The sequence below is a fragment of the Delphinapterus leucas genome, chromosome 3 (genome assembly GCF_059928025.1).
Source record: "Delphinapterus leucas isolate spDelLeu-1000000601 "Yukka" chromosome 3, BTC_Dleu_Yukka2, whole genome shotgun sequence".
NCBI lineage: Eukaryota > Metazoa > Chordata > Mammalia > Artiodactyla > Monodontidae > Delphinapterus > Delphinapterus leucas.
This window is the reverse complement of record NC_143131.1, coordinates 103543841-103570926: the sequence shown is the minus strand read 5'-3', so window position 1 is coordinate 103570926 and position 27086 is coordinate 103543841. Positions and strand designations below refer to the sequence as shown.

Here is a 27086-nt window from a genome sequence, read left to right as displayed (position 1 = left end):
GAGATTGGACTTGAAAATTCCCGGAGCAGACAAAACCATTTAATCCATGTAAGCAAAACTAAACCTATCCTATTGCATGAACATAAGTGAAACTTAGGTTATTTTTATAAATGTCTCTGACAATCATAAAATAAATTTAAGTCATCTTCCTAAAATGATTCGAGGTAATCACTTTTAACTTATCCCCTGCTGTCTGGAAACCCTCGTCGTAATAACCAATCATTGGAAAGGGTAAACAGCTTCCTCATTTCCACTTTATAAACCATCCTGTTACTCCAAGCCCCTGAGCTTCATATCAGTCTTTGAATTTGAAGGCTCCCAGTTTACGAACTATTCTTATATGGACAATACATTCTTACTAAATACTATTTATTGATTTGGTGGGTTTAATTTTGCTATTCCTGTATTTTTACAGTTTTTGGCATCAGAAGGAGGACCTGAAGGAAACTCCCAACGATTCTGAGGCCAGTCAGCAACCAGGTGTCAGTACCCAAAGAGCCCATTGACTCACTGCTTTCTCACAGACCCTGGAGTTGGAGGCTGTCTTAGATCTGAGCTCCACTGTCTTTGTGGGGTTTTTTTTGGGGGGGGGCGTGAAGGGGGGTTGTATTGCATTTTCATTTATTTATTTATTTTAACATCTTTGTTGGAGTATAATTGCTTCACAATGGTGTGTTAGTTTCTGCTGTATAACAAAATGAGTCAGCTATAGGTTATACATATATCCCCATTTCCCCTCCCTTTTGAGTCTCCCTCCCACCCTCCCTATCCCACCTCTCTAGGCAGTCACAAAACACCGATCTGATCTCCCTCACAAAACACCGAGCTGATCTCCCTGTGCTATGCAGCTGCTTCCCACTAGGTATCTATTTTACATTTCATAATGTATATATGTCAATGCCACTCTCTCACTTCATCCCAGCTTACCCTTCCCCCTCCCCGTATCCTCAAGTCCATTCTCTATGTCAGCGTCTTTATTGTATCTTGCCCTACATTCTTCAAAACCATTTTTTTATACACTCCATATATATGTGTTAGCATATGGTATTTGTTTGTCTCTTTCTGACTTATTTCACTCTGTATGACAGACTCTAGGTCCATGCACCTTCACTACAAATAACTCAATTTCATTTCTTTTTATGGCGAATAGTCCATTTTATACATGTGCCACATCTTCTTTATCCATTCATCTGTCGTTCGACACTTAGGTTGCTTCCCTGTCCTGGCTATTGTAAATAGAGCTACAATGATCATTGTGGTACATGTCTCTTTTTGAATTATGGTTTTCTCAAGGGTATATGCCAAGTAGTGGGAGAGCTGGGTTGTATGGTAGTTCTATTTTTAGTTTTTTAAGGAACCTCCATACTGTTCTCTATAGTGGTTGTATCAATTTACATTCCCACCAAGAGTGCAAGAGGGTTCCCTTTTCTCCACACCCTCTCCAGCATTTATTGTTTGTAGATTTTTTGATGATAGCCATTCTGACTGGTGTGAGGTGATATCTCATTGTAGTTTTTCTTTTTCTTTTTTTTTTTGTGGTACGTGGGCCTCTCACTGTTGTGACCTCTCCCGTTGTGGAGCACAGGCTACGGACGCGCAGGCTCAGTAGCCATGGCGCACGGGCCCAGCCGCTCCATGGCATGTGGGATCTTCCTGGACCGGGGCACGAACCCGTGTCCGCTGCATCGGCAGGTGGACTCTCAACCACTGCGCCACCAGGGAAGCCCTCTCATGGTAGTTTTGATTTGCATTTATCTAATGATTAGTGATATTAACCATCCTTAAATGTATTTGTTGGCAATTGGTTTATCTTCTTTGGAGAAATGTCTATTTAGATCTTCTGCCCATTTTTGGATTGGGTAGTTTGTCTTCTTGATATTGAGCTGCATGAGCTGTTTGTATATCTTGAAGATTAATCCTTTGTCAGTTGCTTAGTTTGCAAATATTTTCTCCCTTTCTGAGGACTGTCTTTTCGTCTTGTTTATGGTTTCCTTTGCTGTGCAAAAGCTTTTAAGTTTCATTAGGTCCCATTTATTTATTTTTGTTTTTATTTCCATTTCTCTAGGAGGTGGCTCAAAAAGGATCTTGCTATGATTTATATCATAGAGTGTTCTGCCTATGTTTTCCTCTAAGAGATTCATAGTGCCTGGCCTTGCATTTAGGTCTTTAATCCATTTTGGGTTTATGTTTGTGTATGGTGTTAGGGAGTGTTCTAATTTCATTCTTTTACATGTAGCTGTCCAGTTTTCTCAGCACCACTTACTGAAGAGGCTGTCTTTTCTCCATTGAATATTCTTGCCTCTTTTATGAAAGATAAGCTTACCATACGTGCGTGGGTTTATCTCTAGGCTTTCTATCCTGTTCCATTGATCTATATTTCTGTTTTTGTGCCAGTACCATACTGTCGTGATTATTGTAGCTTTGTAGTATAGTCTAAAGTCTGGGGCCTGATTCCTCCAGCTCTGTTTTTTCCTCAAGCTTGCTTTGGCTATTCGGGGTCTTTTGTGTTTCCATATAAATTGTGAAATTTTATGTTCTAGTTCTGTGAAAAATGCCATTGGTAGTTTGATAGGGATTGCATTGAATGTGTAGATTGCTTTGGGTAGTAGAGTCATTTTCACAATATTGATTCTGCCAATCCAAGACTATGGTGTATCTCTCCATCTGTTTGTATCATCTTTAATTTCTTTCATCAGGGTCTTATAGTTTTCTGCATACAGGTCTTTTGTCTCCTTAGGTAGGTTTATTCCTAGGTATTTTATTCTTTTTGTTGCAATGGTAAATGGGAGTGTTTCCTTAATTTCTCTTTCAGAGTTTTCATCCTTAGCATATAGGAATGCAAGAGATTTCTGTGCATTAATTTTGTATCCTGCTACTTTACCAAATTCATTGATTAGCTCTAGTAGTTTTCTGGTAGCATCTTTAGGATTCTCTGTGTATTATACCATGTTATCTGCAAACAGTGACAATTTTACTTCTTCTTTTCCAATCTGGATTCCTTTTATTTCCTTCTCTTCTCTGATAGCTGTGGCTAAAACTTCCAAAACTATGTTGAATAATAGTGGTAATAGTGGGCAACCTTGTCTTGTCCCTGATCTTAGTGGAAATGGTTTCAGTTTTTCACCTTTGACAATGATGTTGGCTGTGGGTTTGTCATACATAGCCTTTATTATGTTGAGGTGAGTTCCCTCTATGCCTACTTTCTGGAGAGTTTTTTTTAAATGGGTGTTGAATTTTGTCAAGAGCTTTTTCTGCATCTATTGAGATGATCATATGGTTTTCTTCCTTCAATTTGTTAATATGGTGTATCACATTGATTGATTTCCGTATATTGAAGAATCCTTGCATTCCTGGGATAAACCCCATTTGATCATGGTGTATCATCCTCTTAATGTGTTGTTGGATTATGTGTGCTAGTATTTTGTTGAGGACTTTTGCATCTATGTTCATCAGTGATATTGGCCTGTAATTTTCTTTTTTTCTGACATCTGTGTCTGGTTTTGTCATCAGGGTGATGGTGGCTTCATAGAATGAGTTTGGGAGTGTTCCTCCCTCTGCTATATTTTGGAAGAGTTTGAGAATGACAGGTGTTAGCTCTTCTCTAAATGTTTGATAGAATTCGCCTGTGAAGCCATCTGGTCCTGGGCTTTTGTTTGTTGGGAGATTTTTAATCACAGTCTCAATTTCAGTGCTTGTGATTGGTCTGTTTATACTTTCAATTTCTTTCTGGTTCAGTCTTGGAAGGTTGTGCTTTTCTAAGAATTTGTCCATTTCTTCCAGGGTTTCCTTTTTTTTTGCGGTACACGGGCCTCTCACTGTTGCGGCCTCTCCCGTTGCGGAGCACAGTCTCCGGATGTGCAGGCTCAGCAGCCATGGCTCACAGGCCCAGCCGCTCCACAGCATGTGGGATCTTCCCGGACCAGGGCACGAACCCATGTCCCCTGCATCGGCAGGCGGACTCTCAACCACTGCGCCACCAGGGGAGCCCAGGGTTTCCATTTATTGGCATACAGTTGCCTGTAGTAATCTCTCATGAACCTTTGTATTTCTGCAGTGTCAGTTGTTACTTCTCCTTTTTCATTTCTAATTCTGTTGATTTGAGTCTCCTCACTTTTTTCTTGATGAGTCTGGCTAATGGTTTATCAATCTTGTTTATCTTCTCAAAGAACCAGCTTTTAGTTTTATTGATCTTTGCTATTATTTCCTTCATTTCTTTTTCATTTATTTCTGATCTGATCTTTATGATTTCTTTCCTTCTGCCAACTCTGGCAGTTTTTTGTTCTTCTTTCTCTAATTGCTTTAGGTGTATGGTTAGGTTGTTTATTTGAGATTTTTCTTGTTTCTTCAGGTATGATTGTACTGCTATAAACTGCGCTCTTAGAACTGCTGTTGTTGCATCCCCATAGGTTTTGGGTCATCATGTTTTCGTTGTCATTTGTTTCTATGTATTTTTTGATTTCCTCTTGGATATCTTCAGTGATCTCTTGGTTATTCAGTAGTGTATTGTTTAGCCTCCATAGGTTTGTATTTTTTACAGTTTTTTTTCCTGTAATTGATATCTAGTCTTATAGAATTGTGGTTGGAAAAGATACTTGATAAGGTTTCAACTTTCTTAAATTTACCAAGGCTTGATTTGTGACCCAAGATATGACCTATTCTGGAGAATGTTCCATGAGCACTTGAGAAGAAAGTGTATTCTGTTGTTTTTGGATGGAATGTCCTATAATATCAATTAAGTCCATCTTGTTTAATGTGTCATTTAAAGCTTGTGTTTCCTTATTTATTTTCATTTTGGATGATCTGTCCATTGGTGAAAGTGGGGTGTTAAAGTCCCCTACTATGATTGTGCTACTGTTGACTTCCCCTTTTATGGCTGTTAGCATTTGCATTATGTATTGAGGTGCTCCTATGTTGGGTACATAAGTACTTACAATTGTTATGTCTTCTTCTTGGATTGATCCCTTGATCATTATGTAGTGTCCTTTTTGTCTCTTGTAATTTCCTTTTAAAGTCTATTTTGTCTGATAGGAGAATTGCTACTCCAGCGTTCTTTTGATTTCCATTTGCATGGAATATCTTTTTCCATCCTCTCACTTTCCATCTGAAGGTGTCCCTAAGTCTGAAGTGGGTCTCTTGTAGACAGCATATATATGGGTCTTGTTTCTGTATCCATTCAACCAGTCTATGTCTTTTGGTTGGAGCATTTAATCCATTTACATTTAAGGTAATTATCGATATGTATGTTCCTATTACCATTGTCTTAATTGTTTTGGGTTTGTTTTTGTAGGTCTTTTCCTTCTCTTGTGTTTCCTGCCTAGAGAAGTTCCTTTAGCATTTGTTGTAACAGTGGTTTGGTGGTGCTGAATTCTGTTAGCTTTTCCTTGTCTGTAAAGTTTGTAATTTCTCCATCAAATATGAATGAGATCCTTGCTGGGTAGAGTAATCTTGGTTGTACGTTTTTCTCTTTCATCACTTTAAATATGTCCTGCCACTCCCTTCTGGCTTGCAGAGTTTCTGCTGAAAAATCAGCTGTTAACCTTATGGGGATTCCCTTGTATATTATTTGTTGCTTTTCCCTTGCTGCTTTTAATATTTTTCTTTTGTATTTAATTTTTGATAGTTTGATTAATATGTGTCTTGATGTGTTTCTCTTTGGATTTATCCTATATGGGACTCCCTGTGCCTCCTGGACTTGATTGACTATTTCGTTTCCATATTAGACAAGCTTTCAACTATAACCTCTTCAAATATTTTCTCAGTCCCTTTCTTTTTCTCTTCTTCTTCTGGGACCCCTATAATTCGAATGTTGGTGCACTTAATGTTGTCCCAGAGGTCTCTGAGACTGTCTTCAATACTTTTCATTCTTTTTTCTTTTTCTGCTCTGCGGCAGTTATTCACAGTATTTTATCTTCCGGGTCACTTATCTGTTCTTCTGCTTCAGTTATTCTGCTATTGATTCCTTCTAGAGAACTTTTAATTTCATTTATTGTGTTGTTCATCATTGTTTGTTTGCTCTTTAGTTCTTCTAGGTCCTTGTTAAACGTTTCTTTTACTTTCTCCATTCTATTTCCAAGATTTTGGATCATCTTTACTATCATTACTCTGAATTCTTTTTCAGGTAGACAGCCTATTTCCTCTCCATTTGTTTGGTCTGGTGGGTTTTTACCTTGCTCCTTCATCTGCTGCATATTTCCCTGTCTTATTTTGCTTAACTTACTGTGTTTGTGATCTCCTCTTCACCGGCTGCAGGTTTGTAGTTCCCGCTGCTTTTGGTGTCTGCCCCCAGTGGGTAAGGTTGGTTCAGTGGCTTGTGTAGTCTTCCTGGTGGAGGGTTCTGTTGCCTGTGTTCTGGTGGATTAGGTTGGATCTTGTCTTTTTGGTGGGTAGGACCACGTCCAGTGTTGTGTTTTGGTGTGTCTGTGACCTTATTATGATTTTAGGCAGCCTCTCTGCTAATGCGTGGGGTTTTGTTCCTGTCTTGCTAGTTGTTTGGCATGGGGTATCCAGCACTGTAGCTTCCTGGTTGTTGAGTGGAGCTGTGTCTTAGTGTTGAGACAGAGATCTCTGGGAGATCTCTCACTGACTGATATTACGAGGGGCTGGGAGCTCTCTGGTGGACCAGTGTCCTGAACTTGGCTCTCCCACCTCAGAGACTCAGGCCTGACACCTGGCCGGAGCACCAAGACACTGTCAGCCACATGGCTCAGAAGAAAAGGGTGAAAAGAAAAAAAATGAAAGCAGGAAAAAAATAATAAAATAACGTTATTAAAATAAAAAATAAAAAAATTATTAAAATAAAATAATTAAACAGTAACTTAAAAAAAAAGAGAGGGAGCAACCAAACCAATAAAGAAATCAACCAATATAACAAGCACTAAAAACTATACTAAAAAAAGAAAGACAGACAGAACCTTAGGACAAATGATAAAAAACAAACCTATACAGACAAAATCACACAAAGAAGCATACACACTCACAAAAAGGAAAAAGAAAAAAATATATATATATATATTAAGGAAGAGAGTATCCAAATCAATAAACAAATCTACCAGTGATAATAAGCTCTAAATACTAAACTAAGATAAACATAAAACTAGAAACAAATTAGACAGAGAAAGCAAACCCATAGTCTACAGTTGCTCCCGAAGTCCACCACCTCAATTTTGGAATGATTCGTTGTCTATCCATGTATTCCACAGATGCAGGGTACATCAAGGTGATTGTGGAGATTTAATCCGCTGCTCCTGAGGCTCATGGAGAAATTTCCCTTTCTCTTCTTTGTTCACACAGCTCTTGGGGTTCAGCTTTGGATTTGGCCCCATCTTTGCATGTAGGTCACCCTCTGGCATCTGTTCTTAACCCAGACAGGAGGGGGTTAAAGGAGAGGCTGATTCGGGGGCTCTGGTTCACTCATGCCAGGGGGGAGGAAGGGGTACAGAATGTGGGGCGAGCCTGAGGCGGCAGAGGCCAGCATGATGTTGCAATAGCCTGAGGCGTGCCGTGTGTTCTCCCAGGGAAGTTGTCCCTGGATCCCGGGACCCTGGCAGTGGCGGGCTGCACAGACCCCTGGGTGGGGAGGTGTGGACTGTGACCTGTGCTTGCACACAAGATTCTTGGTGGCTGCAGCAGGAGTGTTAGCGTTTCATGCCTGTCTCTGGTGTCTGCGCTGATAGCCATGGCTCACGACTGTCTCTGTAGCTCGTTTATGCAGTGCTCTGAATCCCCTCTCCTCACACACCCCAAAACAATGGTCTCTTGACTCTTAGGCAGTTCCAGGCTTTTTCCCAGACTCCCTCCCAGCTAGCTGTGGCACACTAGCCCCCTTCAGGCTGTGATCACACAGCCAACCCCAGTCCTCTCCCTGGGATCCTACCTCTGAAGCTGAAGCCTCAACTCCCAGCCTCCACCTGCCACGGCAGGTGATCAGACAAGTCTCTCAGGCTGGTGAGTGCTGGTTGACACAGATCCTCTGTGTGGGAATCTCTCCGCTTTGCCCTCTGCACACCTGTTGCTGCGCTCGCCTCTGTGGCTCTGAAGCTTCCCCCCCCTCCCGCCCATTCCCCATCTCCACCAGTGAAGGGGCTTCCTAGTGTGTGGAAACCTTTTCTCCTTCACAGCTCCCTCCCAGAGGTGCAGGTCCCATCCCTATTCTTTTGTCTCTGTTTTTCCTTTTTTCTTTTGCCCTACCCAGGTACATGGGGAGTTTCTTGCCTTTTGGGAAGTCTGAGGTCTTCTGCCAGCATTCAGTAGGTGTTCTGTAGGAGTTGTTCCACATGTAGATGTATTTTTGATGTATTTGTGGGTAGGGAGTGATCTCCATATCTTACTCCTCCGCCATCTTGAAGGTCCTCTCTGTCTCTGTGTTTTGAGCTCTCTGACTTTATTGTAAATTCCCACATTTTGTTTGGTGATACTTCTTGGTAAGTCATCCTATTCTGTTGAAAAGAGGAGAAAACGTGATGTTGGGAACAGCTGTTGGAAAACTGGGCCCCTCATAGTTGAGACGTCTTAGGGAATTCTAAAGGCAAAATGGGTTCCACCTGGTCAAAAACTCTTTCTCCACCTCCCTCAAAAACTCCTGCTTCCTATAGGTATAGCCACTAAGGACAAAGATATTGTGTTTTCTTGGAAAATGGGTAAACTTTTGGATCATTTGGAATTGCAGCGGCCACTTTGGGGAAACTTTGACTTAGATAAACCTACCTTAAGGAGCACCCATGAAAAGAGAAGATCTTAAACTCCTCAGTCACAATGGAATGCCTTATTTGATTGGTATACAGATGCTTCCAAAAGAAAAATGACACCAAACATAGCTTATCTAAAAGAAGTGTGCCTGAGGTCTTGGACCCCACTGTATCAGTTAACCAGATAGTTTATACTAAAATGTGAATACCTCTTTCTCTGGGCTTGAGACCCTAGGCCATGCTATATCAGTTTGACCTGGGGGTGTGGGAGGGAGGAATGGGGGCAGGAGGACAAAGTAGCTAAGGTAAGTCACACAGGTGCTACATGCCTATGTGATTGACCCCCAGTAAAATACCTGGACACCAAGGCTTAGGTGAACTTCCCCATTTAGCAACACTTCACACATGTTGTCACACATCATTGCTGGGAGAATCAAGCATGTCCCTATGCAACGCCACTAGCAGCGGACACCTGGAAGCTTGTACCTTGTTTCTCCTGGACATCATCCATGTGCTTTTCCCCTTTGCTGATTTTGATCTGTATCTTTTCTCTGTAATACATCACAACTATGAGTATAACAGCCTTTCTGAGTCCTGTGAGTCCTAGTGAGTCATCGAGCATGAGGCTGGTCCTGAGACTCCAAACTTTTGGAGGTCCATAGTCCTCCAAAAGTTTGCTCTTTAATTGGTTACTCATTCTTTAGAAAATAATTTACTCAAAGAAACAACAATACAGAGTGGTTGATTTTTCAGTAGAAAAAAAAAACATTTAAATCATCATGAAGTAGAAATTAATTTAGTATGCACTTATTTTTTGAACTGATCCACTTGCCTTTTACCACTTATGTTCTTACACTTCTTACACTTTGTTCCCTAAAAAAAAATATGTTTTGGCTACACCAGGGATTAACAGTGCAATGTTGGCAAGCTGGTCTGGGGCCCTAAGTTCCTTTTTTTAATCTTCTTTACAACATGATTTCTTTGGGAAAATAAATCCTGTAACAGAGAGGGAGAAAGGAATACAACAGGTCAAAGAACACTTACCTCCATGCACCTCCTCCCATTACAAGTCTAGTAACTATTAGCCACCCAGAATCCATCAAAAAATAACTCTCTCACTTTTGGAGGAGGGCTCTGATGCCACCCATTAAGGCTGCTGACCACCACATATTAGCCTGCCCGACATCAAAGATGATCAGCCAGCAAGAAATAGAACTGTTTCTCCACATCCTTCTTCTTCATGCCTCCAAAACATACTCCTTGCTTCCCAGTTCCAGGTGGGCCTAGGTCAGTCATTTCTATGTGTAGGTCAGATATGTGAAACTCAGGTTTACTTTGAAATGCATGTCAAGTTAAACTTAATTTCAAAATATATATACAATGCACAGCAAAGGAAACCATAAACAAGACAAAAAGACAATCCTCAGAATGGGAGAAAATATTTGCAAATGAGGCAACGGACAAAGGATTAATCTTCAAAATATACAAGCAGCTCATACAGCTCAATATCAAAAAAACAAACAACCTAATCAAATAATGGGCAGAAGACCTAAATAGACATTTCTCCAAAGAAGACATACAGATGGCCAACAAACAGATGAAAGGATGCTCAACATCACTGATTATTAGAGAAATGCAAATCAAAACTACAATGAGGTATCACCTCACACTGGTCAGAATGGCCATCATCAAAAAATCTACAAACAATAAATGCTGGAAAGGGTGTGGAGAAAAGGGAACCCTCATACACTGTTGGTGGGAATGTAAATTGATACAGCCACTATGGAAAACAGTATGGAGGTTCCTTAAAAAACTAAAAATAAAATTACCATATGACCCAACAATCTCACTACTGGGCATGTACCCAGAGAAAACCATATTCAAAAAAACACATGCACCCCAGTGTTCATAGCAGCACTATTTACAATAGCCAGGACATGGAAGCAACCTAAATGTCCATCAACAGAGGAATGGATAAAGAAGATGTAGTACATATATACAATGGAATATTACTCAGCCATAAAAAAGGAATGAAATTGGGTCATTTGTAGAGACATGGATGGACCTAGAGAATGTAATAGACAGTGAAGGAAGTCAGAGAAGAAAAGCAAATATCGTACAATAACACATATATGTGGAATCTAGAAAAATGGTATAGATGATCTTATTTGCAAAGCAGAAATAGAGACATAGACATAGAGAACAAATGTATGGATACGAAGAGGGAAAGGGGAGGGGGAGGGAGGAATTGGGAGGCTGGGATTGACACATATACATTATTGATACTATGTATAAAACAGACAACTGATGGGAACATACTGTATAGCACAGGGAACTCTACCTAATGCACTGTGGTAACCTAAATGGGAGGGAAGTCCAAAAGGGAGGGGATATCTGTATGTGTATGGCTGATTTATTTTGTTGTGCAGTGGAGGCTAACACAACATTACAAAGCAACCATACTCCAATAAAAATTAATAAAAAAATTTTTTAAAAATATATATAATGGAATATTCATCCATAAAAAAGAATGAAATAATGCCATTTGCAGCAACATAGATAGACCTAGAGATTATCATACTAAGTGAAGTAAGTCAGACAGAGAAAGATAAATATCATATGATATCACTCATACGTGGAATCTGATTTTTAAAAATGATACAAATGTACTTATTTATAAAACAGATTCACAGACTTCAAAAAAAACTTATGGTTACCAAAGGGGAAACATGGCGGGGAGAGATAAATTAGGAACTTGGGATTAACATACACACACTACTATATATAAAATACTAAATATAAAATAACCAACAAGGACCTACTGTATAGCACAAGGAATTCTCCTCAATATTCTGTAATAACCTATATGGGAAAAGAATCTGAAAAACAATGAATATATGTATATGTATAAGTGAATCACTTTGCTGTACACCTGAAACTAACACAACATTGTAAATCAACTATACTCCAATAAAATTTAAATATTTATATAGTACATATACATTCCCTCTGAGGGTTTTTCTTGCAATTAATTCACAATGCTGAAGAAAAGTGAAGTCCACGTCCAGCTTTTGAGGCATGCCAAGTTCTGACGTTTCCCTTTCATTCTCCTCCAGCATTATCACTCAGGATCTGTAAGAGTTCATACCCTAGTCAATTAAAGATATTTTTCATACTATCTCCCCATGAAATGCTTATTACTCCATTATCCTCTAATGGAAGCAGAGATTGGATTGATGTGCTTTGGAGATGGAGGAAGGGACCTTAAGCCAAGGAACAGAGGCAGCTACTAGGAGCTGAAAAAGGCAAGGAAACCTATTCTCCCCTCAGAGCCTCCAGAAGGAACCAGCCCTGCTGACACTTTTGACATTAGTCCAGTGAAACTGATTTCAGACTTCCGACTTCCAGAACCTCAAGAGGACAAATTTATCGTGTTGTAAGCAATTAAGTTTGTGGTAATTTGTTTCAGCAACTGTAGAAAATGTACCATATTTATGGACCAAAATGTTCTTCTCTGTGGGAAGAAGCACAAAATTCTGTTGGGGGTAGGGGGCGGGGCTCCTCTGCAAGCACGTAGATTAACTTCATTCAAAAGCTATTTTACACACAGCCTTCCTTTCTGAGTGCTTATCTTAAATTAGAGCTAAACTATCACAGGAAGGAAAAAAATAGCATTTGGTGAATTTTTAAAATTATAACTTATCTTAAAGATATTTGCCATGGCTAGAGACAGTCTTTGTGGGGCAATTGGCCTTTAAACAGAGAAAATAATGATCCAAGTTTCAGATTCCTGCATTAAGGTTTATTACATGCGATGTCTGGGTTATATTAAACTCCTGGAAATCAGGGTTTATAATGGAATGGCTGACATACCCTTAACTTTAATAGCCTTTCCAAGTACTGCAATAGTGAGCATTACTTTTTAATGTCATAAAATGATGGTTAAAACACTACAGAATTTTCTCAAGACAGATAAGCAGGTGTTCAAGAGAGCAGAACTATTTAAACTTCATTGATTTATGGTCTTTCTTATATTGAAGGCCAAAAGTTTTATTGAATTCCCACAGTAGATACTGTGAACTTAATTTTCTAAAATAGTAGGAGTATTTCAGCGTTCCCCATATATAACTTCTTCATTTTAACACTTGTGCTTCTGTATTTTTAAAGTTACTAGGCATAATGAAATAGAAGCTATAGCCAAAAGTGTCAGTTATTCTACGTTTTCTTTTTATTGGTTGACTTTTCAAAGTACATTGTGTGTAGTAAAACCCAATGCATGGCTACTAAATCATATAATCTAGGAACACAAGCCCCCAACTAATCATTTAAGCTGCACAACATTTCTGTCACCCTTTAGCATTGTGAACATGACATAACTTCTTATTTAGTGTGAAAGAATGTCAAGGCATTTATCATCACTCCTCCCCTCCCAGTTGCTCTTTCAACCCACCCCTAACCCGATATCTCCAATCTTTATGCTGCCTGCCGAAAGTAAAGTGGCTATCAGAAAAGCCCCAATAAACTATCAAACATTTTATATGATTTGTTAGCATTTTCTGCTGGTTTACATAAAAATCAATACTTTTATAACTCTAGGACACAACCCTAACGATTTAGTGAAACTGATGTTTACTGTTGAATAAAATAGAAATACCATTAGCTCTCAAAACCAAATAACATTAGAGAAAGCTAGAAGCAAAATAACTACTATTATTTAGATATGTGGATACCAAAGCATCTGAAACCCCAACTTGTTTTAGTACTGACTGTAATAGCAATAAATCCCTCTTGGGAGAGGAATAGTTGGAGGGTGAGTCAGGCAGTGTATGAATAAACTCACAGCTTATAATGCATTAACTCCTTTGCTTTCCTCTCTATGTTCCCAGGCTCTGACAACAAGATGAGTCAAAGCTAGGAAATAAAACAGTGTTAGAACCATGTCAAGAAGAAAATGGCAACACATTATCAAAAAATGTAAAACTTAGCCAGTAACAGTTCAGGGAAGCTTAGAATCCACCTGGTTTAATCAACATATCTATGTAACTTCTACTCATGTGAACAATTTTGTTATAATCCAAGAACATACCAAAAACATGTCCCTCTAAAAATAGATATGGGGGAGAGATAAATTAGGAGTTTGGCATTAGCATATACACACTACTGTATATAAAATAGATAACCAAAAAGAACCTACTGTATAGCACAGAGAACTATACTCAATATTTTGAATTAACCTATAAGGGAAAAGAATCTGAAAAAGAATAGATACATATATGTGTATAACTGAATCACTTTGCTATACACCTGAAACTAACACATTGTAAATCAACTATAGTTCAATTAATTTCTTTAATTAAAAAAATAAAAATAGATATCAATATGAGGTTGTTTTAAAATGATGGGTCCAATGCCAGAGCATACACTGATATTCTTTCAACAAAATCATTTTTATTATTTAGTCAAAATCAGTCTGCTTGGGCTTCCCTGGTGGCGCAGTGGTTGAGAGTCCGCCTGCCGATGCAGGGGACATGGGTTCGTGCCCCGGTCTGGGAAGATCCCACGTGCCGCGGAGCGGCTGGGCCCGTGAGCCATGGCCGCTGAGCCTGCGCATCCGGAGCCTGTGCTCCGCAACGGGAGAGGCCACAACAGTGAGAGGCCCGCGTACCGCAAAAAAAAAAAAAAAAAAATCAGTCTGCTTCACTGAAATTTCTCATGGCTCCTTCAATTCCAAATACCAAGCAATGGGATTGAAAGGGAAGCCTTCATTTTTGAATAAATAAGAGATGCACAGAACAGTTTAAGTTTCTTCTTGGTCGAATCTGTAAAACATAAAGATTGTTAACTTATACGCAGTTATTTTCGTTGTTTATAAGATTGTGTCTTTGTTTTGTTTAAAAACATCATTCAAACAGGAGTATAATCAAATGGAACTTTCCTCCCATAAAAATGGTCAGGTATTTGAACAAATTCCCCTGCGCTATTTCTCATCTGCTTTGTCAAGCAGAAGGTATGGAGCAGTGAGAAGACTAAAGGTCAGAGAAGCTGGAATTCTAACCCTCTTCTGTTATTGGAAAACTCTGCCAGAGGGCCAGTATCACTTTGCCACATAATAACATTCACTGTGCCCTAACTTGAGTTATAACAACTTCTCCCACTTTAACACCCCTTTCTTCTACAGGTAATTCCTATATTCAAATTTCCTAAAATAATCCTCCAGGTTCCAAATTGTTTTTGGACACTTTGTGACAATAGGGAGTTTTCTAGTTTAGAGAACTTTCAACATGGCTTTCCTCTGAAATGAAATTTCAGACTTTGATCGTATAAAGTCTCTTATTTCTTTAAGTTTAATGTGGCGTTATTAGGGATGGGAGAAGGGTTAACTTACCATTTTATTTTGAAAATATATATGAGAAAATAATGAATAGCTACATCTGGAATTTTTTTTAATTTGAGGAAGTCAGGTAATTATGTAATAATTCTAAAATTAAATAGTGAAATTATATGCATGTGCTTTTAAAGATTCTAATTATAACGTTGTCCCAGCTGATCTGTATTAATTAAAGTAAATTTTAATAGTAAGTACACAACAAGGATGACTTTCTTCTTTGGTGTCCTTACCTAATATTTCCAAGATCAATAGATGGATGGATAGAAAGAAATATAGGTATAGATACAAAAATATTATTAGCTATGGCTGTCATTTGAATCAATTGTCTGAGAAAGACTATGGTATTCCTCTAAGAGAGACAACTACTTTTTTTTAGGAAACTACCTTAACAGAATATTAGCATCTGAAATATGGGCCCGCTAGGCAGATGGAAGAAGTTTAGAAAAGAAAGACTTAAGTTACTCTGTGTGATGTAGTAGAGCATTTGGAGGTATCCACCAGCGCTTTAGGAAAGGAATTGGGACCCTGAAAGGGAAACTGGAAGAAGTGTCAAGAAAGAGGGAACCCAACAACATGGCAGAGCCAGATTACACAGCGGGGCATGGTCTTGCAGGAACTGTAGATACATTTCCAAGAATAATGTTACAATTAATAGATGTTTCCTATCTACGTGGTATGGACTCTCTACTCTCCCCAAACTTTAGCTAAAATCTATTTTAAGTAGGGACACTGGCAAAGTGAGCTGAGACCCAAGTGATGAATCCAGGAGAGTGGGAAAGGCAACGGAGTAAAGCAACTGACGACCAGATGGACGACAATCCCCCACTTCCCACGTGGACAACAGGAAGTTGACTCCTGCAGGGAGTGCATGAAGAGGAGGAAGAGGCTACATCCTGCCATCCGGAGCTGAGGTCCATTAAGTCAGCAGAAATGTAAGCGATGTTAGGGGAGAAGAAGGTCCCAACAAGAACCTACACTATGCCTCTCCCTGGAGTTGAGAAGTCTCTGGGTGTGTCTGGAAAACTGGGAATACAGGCATAAAGGAGTCAATCTGAGGATCTAGCATGCCTTTGACTTCTTGTCCGCATATAAACACATCTATACCAGCTTAACACACACACACACACACAGAGATACACATACACAATAAACACTCTATCGGGACTTTAATCACCATCTTGTTTCATTTCTTCTCACCAGAAGAAGTTCTAATATACATTAGAAGAATTGTCTACAAAAGCTATCTCCACCTCCTCACCTTACATCCTCTTTTTAATCCATACCAATCTGCTTCCATTATCATTGCTTTCACAAAATTGATTTCAATAAGTTCACAAAATGACCATCTTTTAAATTCTACAGTTAATGAATACCATTTAGTAATTGTCTATTTTCAAATAAAGACAAGTACTAAATGGTATTCACTACAGTTAGTGAATACCATTTAGTAATTTTCTATTTCAAACAGAGACTCTAACAATTAATTTGAAAATGAAAGAGTTACTGATCAGTGGTTCCAATTTGACAAGTAAAGACAATTTCTTATTTCACAGTGGGCTTCTTCTTGTAAAAACTAACTGGCACTTTTTCATCCTTATCTTACTTGCCCTCTCTGCTTCATTTGGCGCTCACGATCCCTCTACCCTATTTTGAAACTCTGTCTTCAACTTCCTCTTGTAACTTTGGGCTTTTCTTTTCAATTTCATAAGCTCCACTTCCACTGTACAGCTCTTGAATAATGGTATCACAGTAAGAGAGAGCAAAATGCATTCTGAGTCCTGCAAGAGGCTCGGTACGACTAGATTACAGAAGGTGGGGTAGGATATAGTGAAAGATCAACTGGATAGGTGATGAGGGGTCAGATCATAAAGGGTTTTACAAGCCAGAGTAAGATGCTCAAGTTTTACCCTCAGATCAATAGACAGTCATTGAAATGGGTGATGATAAGTTTGGAATGATAAATGAGATTTTTCATCTTAGAAGGTCACTCTGGAGAAAGAACTGAGTATGTAAAGACTGGAAGGAGGAAGACCAGGTAAAGAGATGCTGTGATCATTCAAATGGGTTAATTATAGTGGTCGGGACGTACACGTCTTATGGAAAATGGAGATAAAAGAAGTGGACAGATTCAAGAGATATTCAGGAAGCTGAACTGACAGAACTGGATGGCTGATTGAATGAAGAGAAAAGAGCTGAGAATGACACCCAGGTTTTTGGCTTGGAACACCAAGTGGATGGTCAGGCCATGCACTGAGATAACATATATGGGAGGAAGAAGAGAAGGAGACTGGAAGCGGTGGGCTGATGATTAATTAAGTCTGGGCAGGTTAAATTTAAGGTCTCTCCACCCAAGTGGAAATGTCCAGTACACAAGTGATATATGCATCAGAATCTCAGCAGAGAGATTTGGACTGAAATATAATTTTGGAAATCATGAGAGTATAGAAAACAACTGGAGACATGAGTTTGATCATTGAGCCCCTCCTCTCCTGTATTTACCTCTTTCACATCAAACTGTAAGAACATAACCATGGACTGATCAAACAGTTGGGTTGAGAGCTCTAATGCTTGATGAGAAATTAATTAAAGGGGCCCAACTGGAGGTTCAAAAGCTAAATCTAGGTTTTTTGATGTCTTCTACCTGGATCTGTAAACATTAGAAGAGAGAAGGGCCAGGATGAACAAACAGAACAAGTGACCTCAGAAGAACCAAAGACAATTCACAGTACAAAAGAGAATTGTTTAAAAACTCATTGGGAACAGCAGGGATTTGAGAGAACATTATATCCATTACAAATGAAATAAAATAAAAGCAGAAGCTGCTATGATAGGAAATATCAGAGAACAAGAAAATATTCCTCAAAATCAAAAATATTAGCTTCAAAATAAAAAATTGACAGAAATTATAGAAGAAAAATTTAAGTAAATGTCCCAGGGTGTAAAATAAAAAGGCAAAAATGGGATATATGAGAAAAAGCATTTAGAAGACACAGAATCAATTCAGGAGGTCCAACATCCAGTTAGTTTACTCAAAGTGCATTCAGATGCTCAAAGCAGCTTCTTTATTTCTTATAGATAGGTAATCCCATGATCCTCATGCATCCCCACCTGGTCAGTTGCAGAACCTATATATTAGTCCAAAACAGTAAATTCAACCCAGTGCAATAATTTTAAAGCTCCTTTAGTAAAACTTCACCCTTTTGATTTCCTCTCCTTTCCTCTGCTTCTCCAAGATGGCAGGCAGTTAGGGAAAAGAAAAGTGTGTCATCTGTACTTCAAGGCAATGTGATGGAGGGCAAAATAGAGTCCTTGGATCTACCAGCATTCTCCTCTTGTTCATCTCAACTACTGAGTACCAGGGTTGGGAGAGCCTGGGACTGCTAGTTGCAGTAGATCACCTCTTTCTGTCTCCAGGTGTTCTAGAATCTGCTCCCATTGTCTGTGCCTGGTATCTTTTGGCTGGATGAGGGCCAGCCCTGCTGGTGCTCCTGACTAGTGTGGCCTTACCCCAGTTGTTAAATGGCACGAGGAGCTCTCTGATCCTCTTCTTTGTGCCCCACTTGGATCCTGGCCATCATAGCTTCTGAACACCATGGCTTCTGCTGCTGGGGCACCTTACCACTTGCCACAATAGGCCAGGGCCTACTGCCTTTCAGCTCAGCCAGCTTCCGTATCTCTTCTGGGAACTCAGGAGTGCTTGGAAAATAAACTGTGACTTCTTCTTCCTAACCAGGCTGGGCCACTGAATTTATCTTGGTGTCACCATTACCCAAATTGGTTCATGAGACTTACAAACACCTTCTTCTACTGCCCCAGTCAAGGAACAAGCATTCCCCTTAACCTATTCAGCATGAGCTCCGCACTGTAGTGAAAAGCCCAGAGAGTACAGATCAAGTCACATCTGCCACTTTGGTCTCCTGTATCCAGCAACCACCCCACAGGAAGAAGAGAAGCAGGTTTGGAACATTTGATCTCTCTGCTGTGGTCCTCCTTTGCACTACTTTAGGTATATAATTTTCTATGGTCTTATCCACTAAGCCTGCCTTTTGATGTGTTAGAGAGGTAAGTAAAGGAATTTGGGAAGTTTTCGTCTCTCTCAGAGATCGCTAGATTCCAAGTCTATCACTTTGCTTTGAACTCAAGCATCCCTTGTAAGTATCAGAAGCTGAATATAGACTCTTTGCATTGCTACTGTAAAAATTCTAACCCTACTCCTTAAAGCAAAGTGATGCTTCAAGTTAACCGGAGAAAAGTCCATGTACACAGAACAGCAAAAAAAGAGGGAATATTAATATCTTTTAATATACTCTCCTGCATTAACCTACTCTCTTGAGAATCTAACTCTCCTGCATTAACCTACTCTCTTGAGAATCTAACATACTTTATTGAGCTTTAATGGCTACCTCTGGGAGCATGGCTGTGGGAGTAGGAAGGAATGGGGAACTAGACAGTTGGAATTTTTCCTGTGTCTCATAATATGCATTATTTTAGTATTTTAATTAAGACTTTTGTACCATAGGGAATTAGGAAAATACTTTTGCCCGTACTTTGGGAAGGAATATCTTTTTGCCCAACAGTGTCACCTCGCTCATACCAGAAAGATAGTGATAGAAGTAGAGACTGGCAAACAACCTCTGTGTTTAGTGGAATGTCAATCGCAGGGGGCAATGCAATAGCATGACTAGCAGGCCAAAGCTAAGCCCCATGGAGCCTCTGCTTGAGCACATATAATGTAATATCCTAGCCTCATAAATAGCTATGGGACAAATCTCAGATAAGTGTTTCTAACATTCAAGCTGATCCGAGTTGGGGCTTCTGTAGTTTGACTTACACTTACACTCTTCCTCCTAGACAGCTCTTGAAGCCCCCTACTTCTCCTTTCCTCTGCCCTTATCATCATCCAAGCCTTTATCATTTCTCACCTTAATCAATGGGCTTTTGCCATTTCATACCTTGTCCTCAGCTCTATACCTGCTACCCTCGATAAATGTTTATTAAAGTGAATGAATAAATGGATGAATGCCTGATTTTGAGTCACTGAAATCTAGCTGGCATCCTCCATGCTCGCTACCCTCCTAGTTATTTAATAAAGAAAAATAATTTTTGTTATAAAGCATTTCTTCAGTACTTGAAATGTTTCCCTTTTACAAAGGGAAATTTCTACTTAATTGATAAGATGTATATTTTAAATCATGATAGTATATTTTGAGCCATATATGTGACATTAAAATATTTACTTAAGTACATAGATGTTTCTGCACCCTTTTCCTAATCATTAATTTCCCCAAATAATTCATTTGACCAATTAATATACAATTTTAATAAAGCAAAAAATATATTGATCTGATTTTTTAAATGTTGTGATAAATAAAACAGCTGCTCCTGAAGAACTGTAGGTAGTATATATAGGCTGCTATCTTGTTTTGAAGTAAAATTATCCTTAAGTCCTTGTTAAACAGTAATGCATTACAAGAACAGAAAGGAAATACTTTATAATAGAACTAGAAATAACTCAGTAGACTTCTGAATAAAAATTTACTTTGAAGGTGGCTTTGAAATTATTAAACTATATCCTGCTCCTCCCCCCAGGCACATACGTCACATAGAAGATCTCTCTCTCTCACTCTCACTCTTGCTCTCTCTGTAACTTTTTGAGGTTCATAATTTGAAAACTGAAATTTCTCTGTGACCTTGAAAAAGAATTCTTGCCTAACCAAGGAGAAGGGTGGATTTGGGGAGTTGAGATTATTAATAATATTACAGGATGAAACATATAGAGATGCTTTCAGAGGTTAATCAGGCTGCAAAGTTAGTCACTAGACTTGCTGGCGAATTATCAGATCACTAAAGTCCTGATTCCAGTACAGAAATATGACCTTATTCAATCATTATTCACAGAAAAGGGAGGGGCAGATGCTCTAAACTGCACTGGTGGGAAGTTTTCCTCTACTCTATTTATTCTCAAAACAATACTTGGCCAACTGATCTTTTTAAAACTGCTAGTGTGATAGTTCTTATTTTTACAGGCCACTCTAATCACCTTTTTTGCCAGCCTGGGGATTAATCCCAAACAATTATCCCAAACAATCAGGATAGTTGGCAATAACTTCAGGGTAATTTAGATGCCTTGAAATCTCTGACTTGTAAAACCATCAGTTCATCCAACTCTGACATCATTAAGTAAGACTATTCTTTTTATCAGCGAAATCACTTGGTTCTTTCCAAGCTCTGCCCTCCCAAGTTCTGCATAAAGTATTATTTAAAATGTATAAATTATTACCATGGGATATTACGAACAAATAATTAGAAGAACAAGCAGACTCTTATGCTCTGCCATGCCATGACTTACCCATTTTTGAATTAAGTATCGAGTCTTGTCACCTTCTTGGATTAGCTTTATGTGAAGTAGCCTCTTCTTCAGAGAGGAAAATCTATTTTAGACAATGACATTTGCTCATCAATATGTGGCTTAAAAAAAAAAATGAAAGAAAGCACCTGAGCCTTCAAATATAGTAAGCTTAAGCCTAAAATGGAATCACCTAAAAGTAGGAATACTAATTCGCATTAAAATCCACTATGTTTAAAATTTGAGCTGAATCAGGTACATTGTTGTAATTTCCTGAGCATTTGTCTTGAAAACTGATTAGAAAATCTGGAGATAGTACTTGGTATTCCTAGCATGTCCCAGAAGCCTTTGTGTTCATTCTTTCGATTCCAACGTCCCATTTGGAAGCAATCCAGAATCTAACAATAAGACAAGCTTGGCTCACCAAGATTCACTTTCTCAATGTATATCAGTCAGGGAGGCTATGGGAACAATTACTTGGTGTATGAGTGAGAGACAAAAAGTAAGAAAAGGTCTTCTATTACAATGACATACAAAACAGCTCTCCATCAAGAGTACATTTAGCTCTTTATAAAACAAACATGTTGTTTCTTTGCTTTTGTACACAGTTATGTCTTTAAACACGCAAGAGAAACCACACAGAATGAGGAACTGGATATCAATCATGTCAACATTATGCTCTGCTTATTCCTAAACCATAGGCTGGAACTGAGCTAACCTAAACTTCACTGAATGTTAATATAACAGCTGGCAACATACTTTCTTAAAAAAGGACTCCAAGAGTAATGAAAATGAAAATATAGCCCATGACATTGATCTAAGTTTTGACAGACGTTTTTGGTCAGCATAACATATGAGCTCAGAAATGAAGTTCCAGCCATGTATGTTTCAGAAAAGACTTCCTCTATAAATAAAGTTGTTATAGGAAATGACTAGCAGCATCATACCCTAAGCATCTTGGCCAATAATAAATTGAACATTAATGGAAACTGACTATTCCTTACATGTCCCCATAAGCTAACAGACTAAACATCCAAGGCATCTGGAATTACTTGCCCTGTTATGGGCTGTCATACAGTTTATCATCTCAGGGCCTATTTGACGTGGCTGGTGCTCTTAAAAGCCCCAGTAATTCCGCTGCAGAACTAAAATTCCATTTTGAGTAGCCGCAGGATTTGTTGATCAACAGGACAGGTGGAAAGAGAAGGGGCTTGATGAGAAGGACTTATCACCCTCTAATAATATGCACACAAGAGAAGGACGGGATGGATGCATTATTTTTAAATTGTGTCTGGCCAGCATGTCAGGACTGATTGAAGAATCCAGCAACAGTGAAAAGAGTCATGTCTGCCTTCAGATATGAAAAGCCAGTTATGCACTCTTATTTCTTGTCAACGGCTTAGATCAGTCTCTCATTTTTAGGACAAATAATAAGGAAAATCGTAAAGAAAATGTCAATTCCACCCCGCCATAAATTTAAGTAAAAATTTTTTAACTAATAGCCTTCCTCCCCTTTCTGTAGAAAGGCAATATGGTGTGAAAATGTTTTCTCCTAAGTGATGGAATGTACAGTCATGCACCAGCAACTCAACTGGGTGCTGAATATCAACGTGCCTGTTCTGGAAGAAACCGCTCTGGGGTTAGAGGGAGCACACTGTTGGAAAGAGAGGCACTTCAATGCAGGAGGGGAGGCCGTGCATCTGTTTCAGAAGATGGAGGTTTATCTTCCAGTGGAGGGCTTTGATACTATTCATATGCTAACAATATCACCATTTCCTCACAGCACTCAATACACAGGGAATAAAAGACGTCATTTGCTGACATGGGGCGCAACACTTTCTGTCCAGCATACTGATCAAAAATCTGCATTCAGCTTCCAAGGCGAAGCCACCACATAACCTTTAAATTGTTCTTTGAACACTTTAAATTTCCGGTCAAAATAATTTCCCATTTTAGAGAATAAAATGATGAAACAAAGAACTCTAACTGTATTTTCCCTCCGCTCCTAACACGTAGTTTTAGTGCCCTGAGGGCTCCTTTCATCTGGTCTAAGTGCTGGCATATGATGTGATTGTTAACAGAGCCGGCCACCAGATGAAGTGAATTATCTCAACTGCCAAAGCTCCCACTTTCTTTCCAATTTAAACATCAATTTAACACAGAAACTGAAGGGTATTATGAAAGCTTTAATATGAACCATTTCAGACATGAGAAAAAAAATACTGGAAGGTTTTTTCAAACTATCAAACAAATATGTAATTTTTTGAACCTGAAGATGAGTCAGGAAAACGAGTGGAACAGCAGAACACACAGGATACTCACTTTAACCGACAGCAAGAGAGAAGGACCTCTTTGTCTTAAATAAACATGCTTTTCAGAACAGGGAGGATTTTACTAAAGAAAATGAAATTGTGAGGTCATGAACTAAACACAGTGATCAACAGCAAAGAGAAGACTTCTGATTTAAAACATTTCAAAATGCATATCGTCAACCTGGATGATCTGGGATGTTTTTAGTGGTCTCCTCTGGATTATTAGGGTCCTTTTCATTATACAACTTGCCTTTCTCATGGAAATTTTTTCTCCATTTGGATCACTAGCTGGTAACAGAATGTGCCAGCATATGTCCCAAATACCTCTTTGAAAATGAGACCACTTCGTAGCTAATTCATAACAATAAAACTTGATGCTTTCTCACACAACATAGAGCTCTTCCTAGTATATGCCACAAAAATTAAAACATATACATTTATGTCAAAAGAATATGATTATTTATCTTTAACCTTTTTAAGCCTTCATAATGAAAATGGTATTAATATGCAAAATGTGTAAATAACTGTGTTCACAATTAGAAAAATTTGCCCTTGTGAAAATATGAGATTTGAAGAACTGAAATGAAATTTGAAGAGTCATATTTAAATAAGATTTAATAATATACAAGTTAAATACATATGATTTTGCTAGCCAAAAACATTCTTAAAAGCTAATAACATTATTACAGATTTTCCGCTGAAAAATACTACTCCTTAGAGTCAATTAACTACATAAGTAAATAAATAAATAAAGTTAGCCTTTTTACTATACAGAACTCTTCTAATCATCATTTCCATCTTAAAAGTATAATTTGGGAAGGTGCAAGACTAGGAAATATGTGTGCATTGATTGTACCATATAAGGATCGCATGGCTGTTCGCATATGGAATGCACACAGAACATTATTGACAAATTCAGAACAACCATATGCAATGCTCAATGGCACTTCCAAATATAAAATACAAATACAGTATGTAATACACTGAGCATGTTGCATACCAAATGATCAAGCAATTTACTGAAGATTAGCCTTTAAGAAACAAGTAACACTACAAATACCATATGTACCTGTTAATGATTTATTTTTTACATTGGTGATATTCATCAGATTGATCTTAAGTTAAAAACAAGTTTTCAGGGCTTCCCTGGTGGCGCAGTGGTTGAGAATCTGCCTGCCAATGCAGGGGACACGGGTTCGAGCTCTGGTCTGGGAAGATCCCACATGCCGTGGAGCAACTAGGCCCGTGAGCCACAACTACTGAGCCTGCGCGTCTGGAGCCTGTGCTCCGCAAAAACAGAGGCTGCGATAGTAAGAGGCCAGTGCACCGTGATGAAGAGTGGTTCCCGCTTGCCGCAACTAGAGAAAGCCCTCTCACAGAAATGAAGACCCAACGCAGCCAAAAATAAATAAAGAAAGAAATAAAGTTTAAAAAAATAAACAAGTTTTCACAGAATATTCCGGCCGAGCACTCTTTGTGGTAAATTAAAGGAGAATTATAGAACCAGTTTGCCAAAAGGGACCTTAGAGATCACGTAATCTTATTTTTAAATGGAAAACTTGAAACCTCAAAACGTTAAGTTGCTCACCCAAGATTACAAAGTCCACTAATGGCAGAGTTCCAGGTCTCCTGGCTCTCAAGCCTGGCCCCAAATGAAAGCTACCCTAATTTGTTCATACTTACTCCAAACACATATATATTTGTAAATCTTCGTAGGCTCATCTGGTTGTCCAGCACGTCATCTGCAGGAACACCAACTCTGGGGTCTGACAGGGCAACACTGCTCTATTCCCAGAGTGATTTCATTGACGATGACTCATACTTCCCTTGGGTTCACTGGGGAACAGAAGGAGATGCTGACCTCAGTAGAAAAACAGACATAGCTCCGTGAAAGTCATAACAGAGCCTCAAACTGTTTAATTCTGAAATAAGCTCTGCAGAGAACGCCTTCAAGGGGATGTTTTACTCTTTCTCCAGACTGCTTTAGGAAGCACACCAAACGTGTGTCAAACTTCCTCCCCCACTGCCATCAGCCAGCACTGGAAGGCAGAGAAAAAGCCTGAAAATTAAAGCAGAATATGTGGCTCCCAACTGCACACTTCAGCATTACATAGCTTTCCACCCCACCTCCCTCTACAGCCTATCTCCTTCAGGCACCGCAGAGAATAGCCTCCCCCAGACCTCACCACCCATGAAAAGTGTTCAACCAAATCACTCAAGTGAACTTCCAGAAGTATACCTAGATATAAAATACCAGCTGTAAGGAGATGTGGCCAATCATTCAGCATCCACTATTTTCCCCAACAGAACCTTGGGAAATGTCTGAACACCAAAATATCAAACATCCAGACAGATTCTTAGTAAATTAAAACAGTGCAAACAAACAAAAGCCAGTGCAATAACTGTTTCTTCCTGAACATCATCTTTTTCACTTCCAGGCAAATGCAGCTCCAGCCTAGACCATTCCATCAAAACCAGGATTATAACAGGAATTCAGTGAGTTCCAGTGCAACACACTTGAACAATCATGCCAGAAATCCTCCAGTTTATATATGGGGGGAGGAGGGAGTTAACTTTTAAGACATTACCAAAACAGACCATTTTTATGTCAATCACGGAAGTACTTGGTCTTTTATGGGTTGCAGAAATCGGGGATCCCTTATAAGACTTAAGAGGACTTGTTAAGTTTTAAAATCTTTCCCCAACCATCACATTTAATAATTCAATATCCAACATTGTTCATAAGGTTCTGAGCACTGTCATTACCCAGGCATATGATAGAACTCTCCTCCCCAATTAATCATGCTACTTCCTTCCCAGGCTCAATAAACCGTCACTCTTGCATTGATTCAATTATAGTAGAAATGACTGTGTGTTATTTTAACTTTCCATAAAACTTATTTTTAAATAGAGTAAATGCAGTACATGGAAATACCTTTATGAACCAAACTATTTACTATCCATGTTGTCTTTTATTGTCAGTTTCCTTAAAAAACAACAACAATAAACCTGGAGGTGGAGAGATTATATGACTAAAATGTGCATCCACCTTACTCACTAATACAGTGCAATAGCTACACAAAACAAATTTGACATTACCCATCAGTAATGAGAGATCAGCTTACACGACAGTGGCACTGCGGAAAGGGTCCAGGTCCAAAGGTTTCACCGACTACTGACAGCTGTTACATCTATTTTTGACATTGTATATGGTTAGTCACAGTCTGGATTCTTTAGAATCAAAGTCCATAGGTAACAGGGCAATTAAAGGTCTGCATTTAGCCACTCTGAGTAGAGCAGGTCAAGCAGTGTAGATGACATCACCCCTGATGGAGTTACTTCTTGGAGTCAGACAC

General features: G+C 38.9%; 1 protein-coding gene across 1 annotated transcript in view; it reads right to left on the bottom strand.

Annotated features, from left to right (window-relative positions):
* CSNK1G3 (casein kinase 1 gamma 3) overlaps positions 1–27086 on the bottom strand; it is a 308727-nt gene that overhangs the window by 43443 nt on the left and 238198 nt on the right. Inside the window, exon 16 of the mRNA XM_089909240.1 lies at positions 1–27086. This exon is cut by the window's left edge and continues 43443 nt beyond it. The gene's annotated coding sequence lies outside the window, so the exon portion shown is untranslated.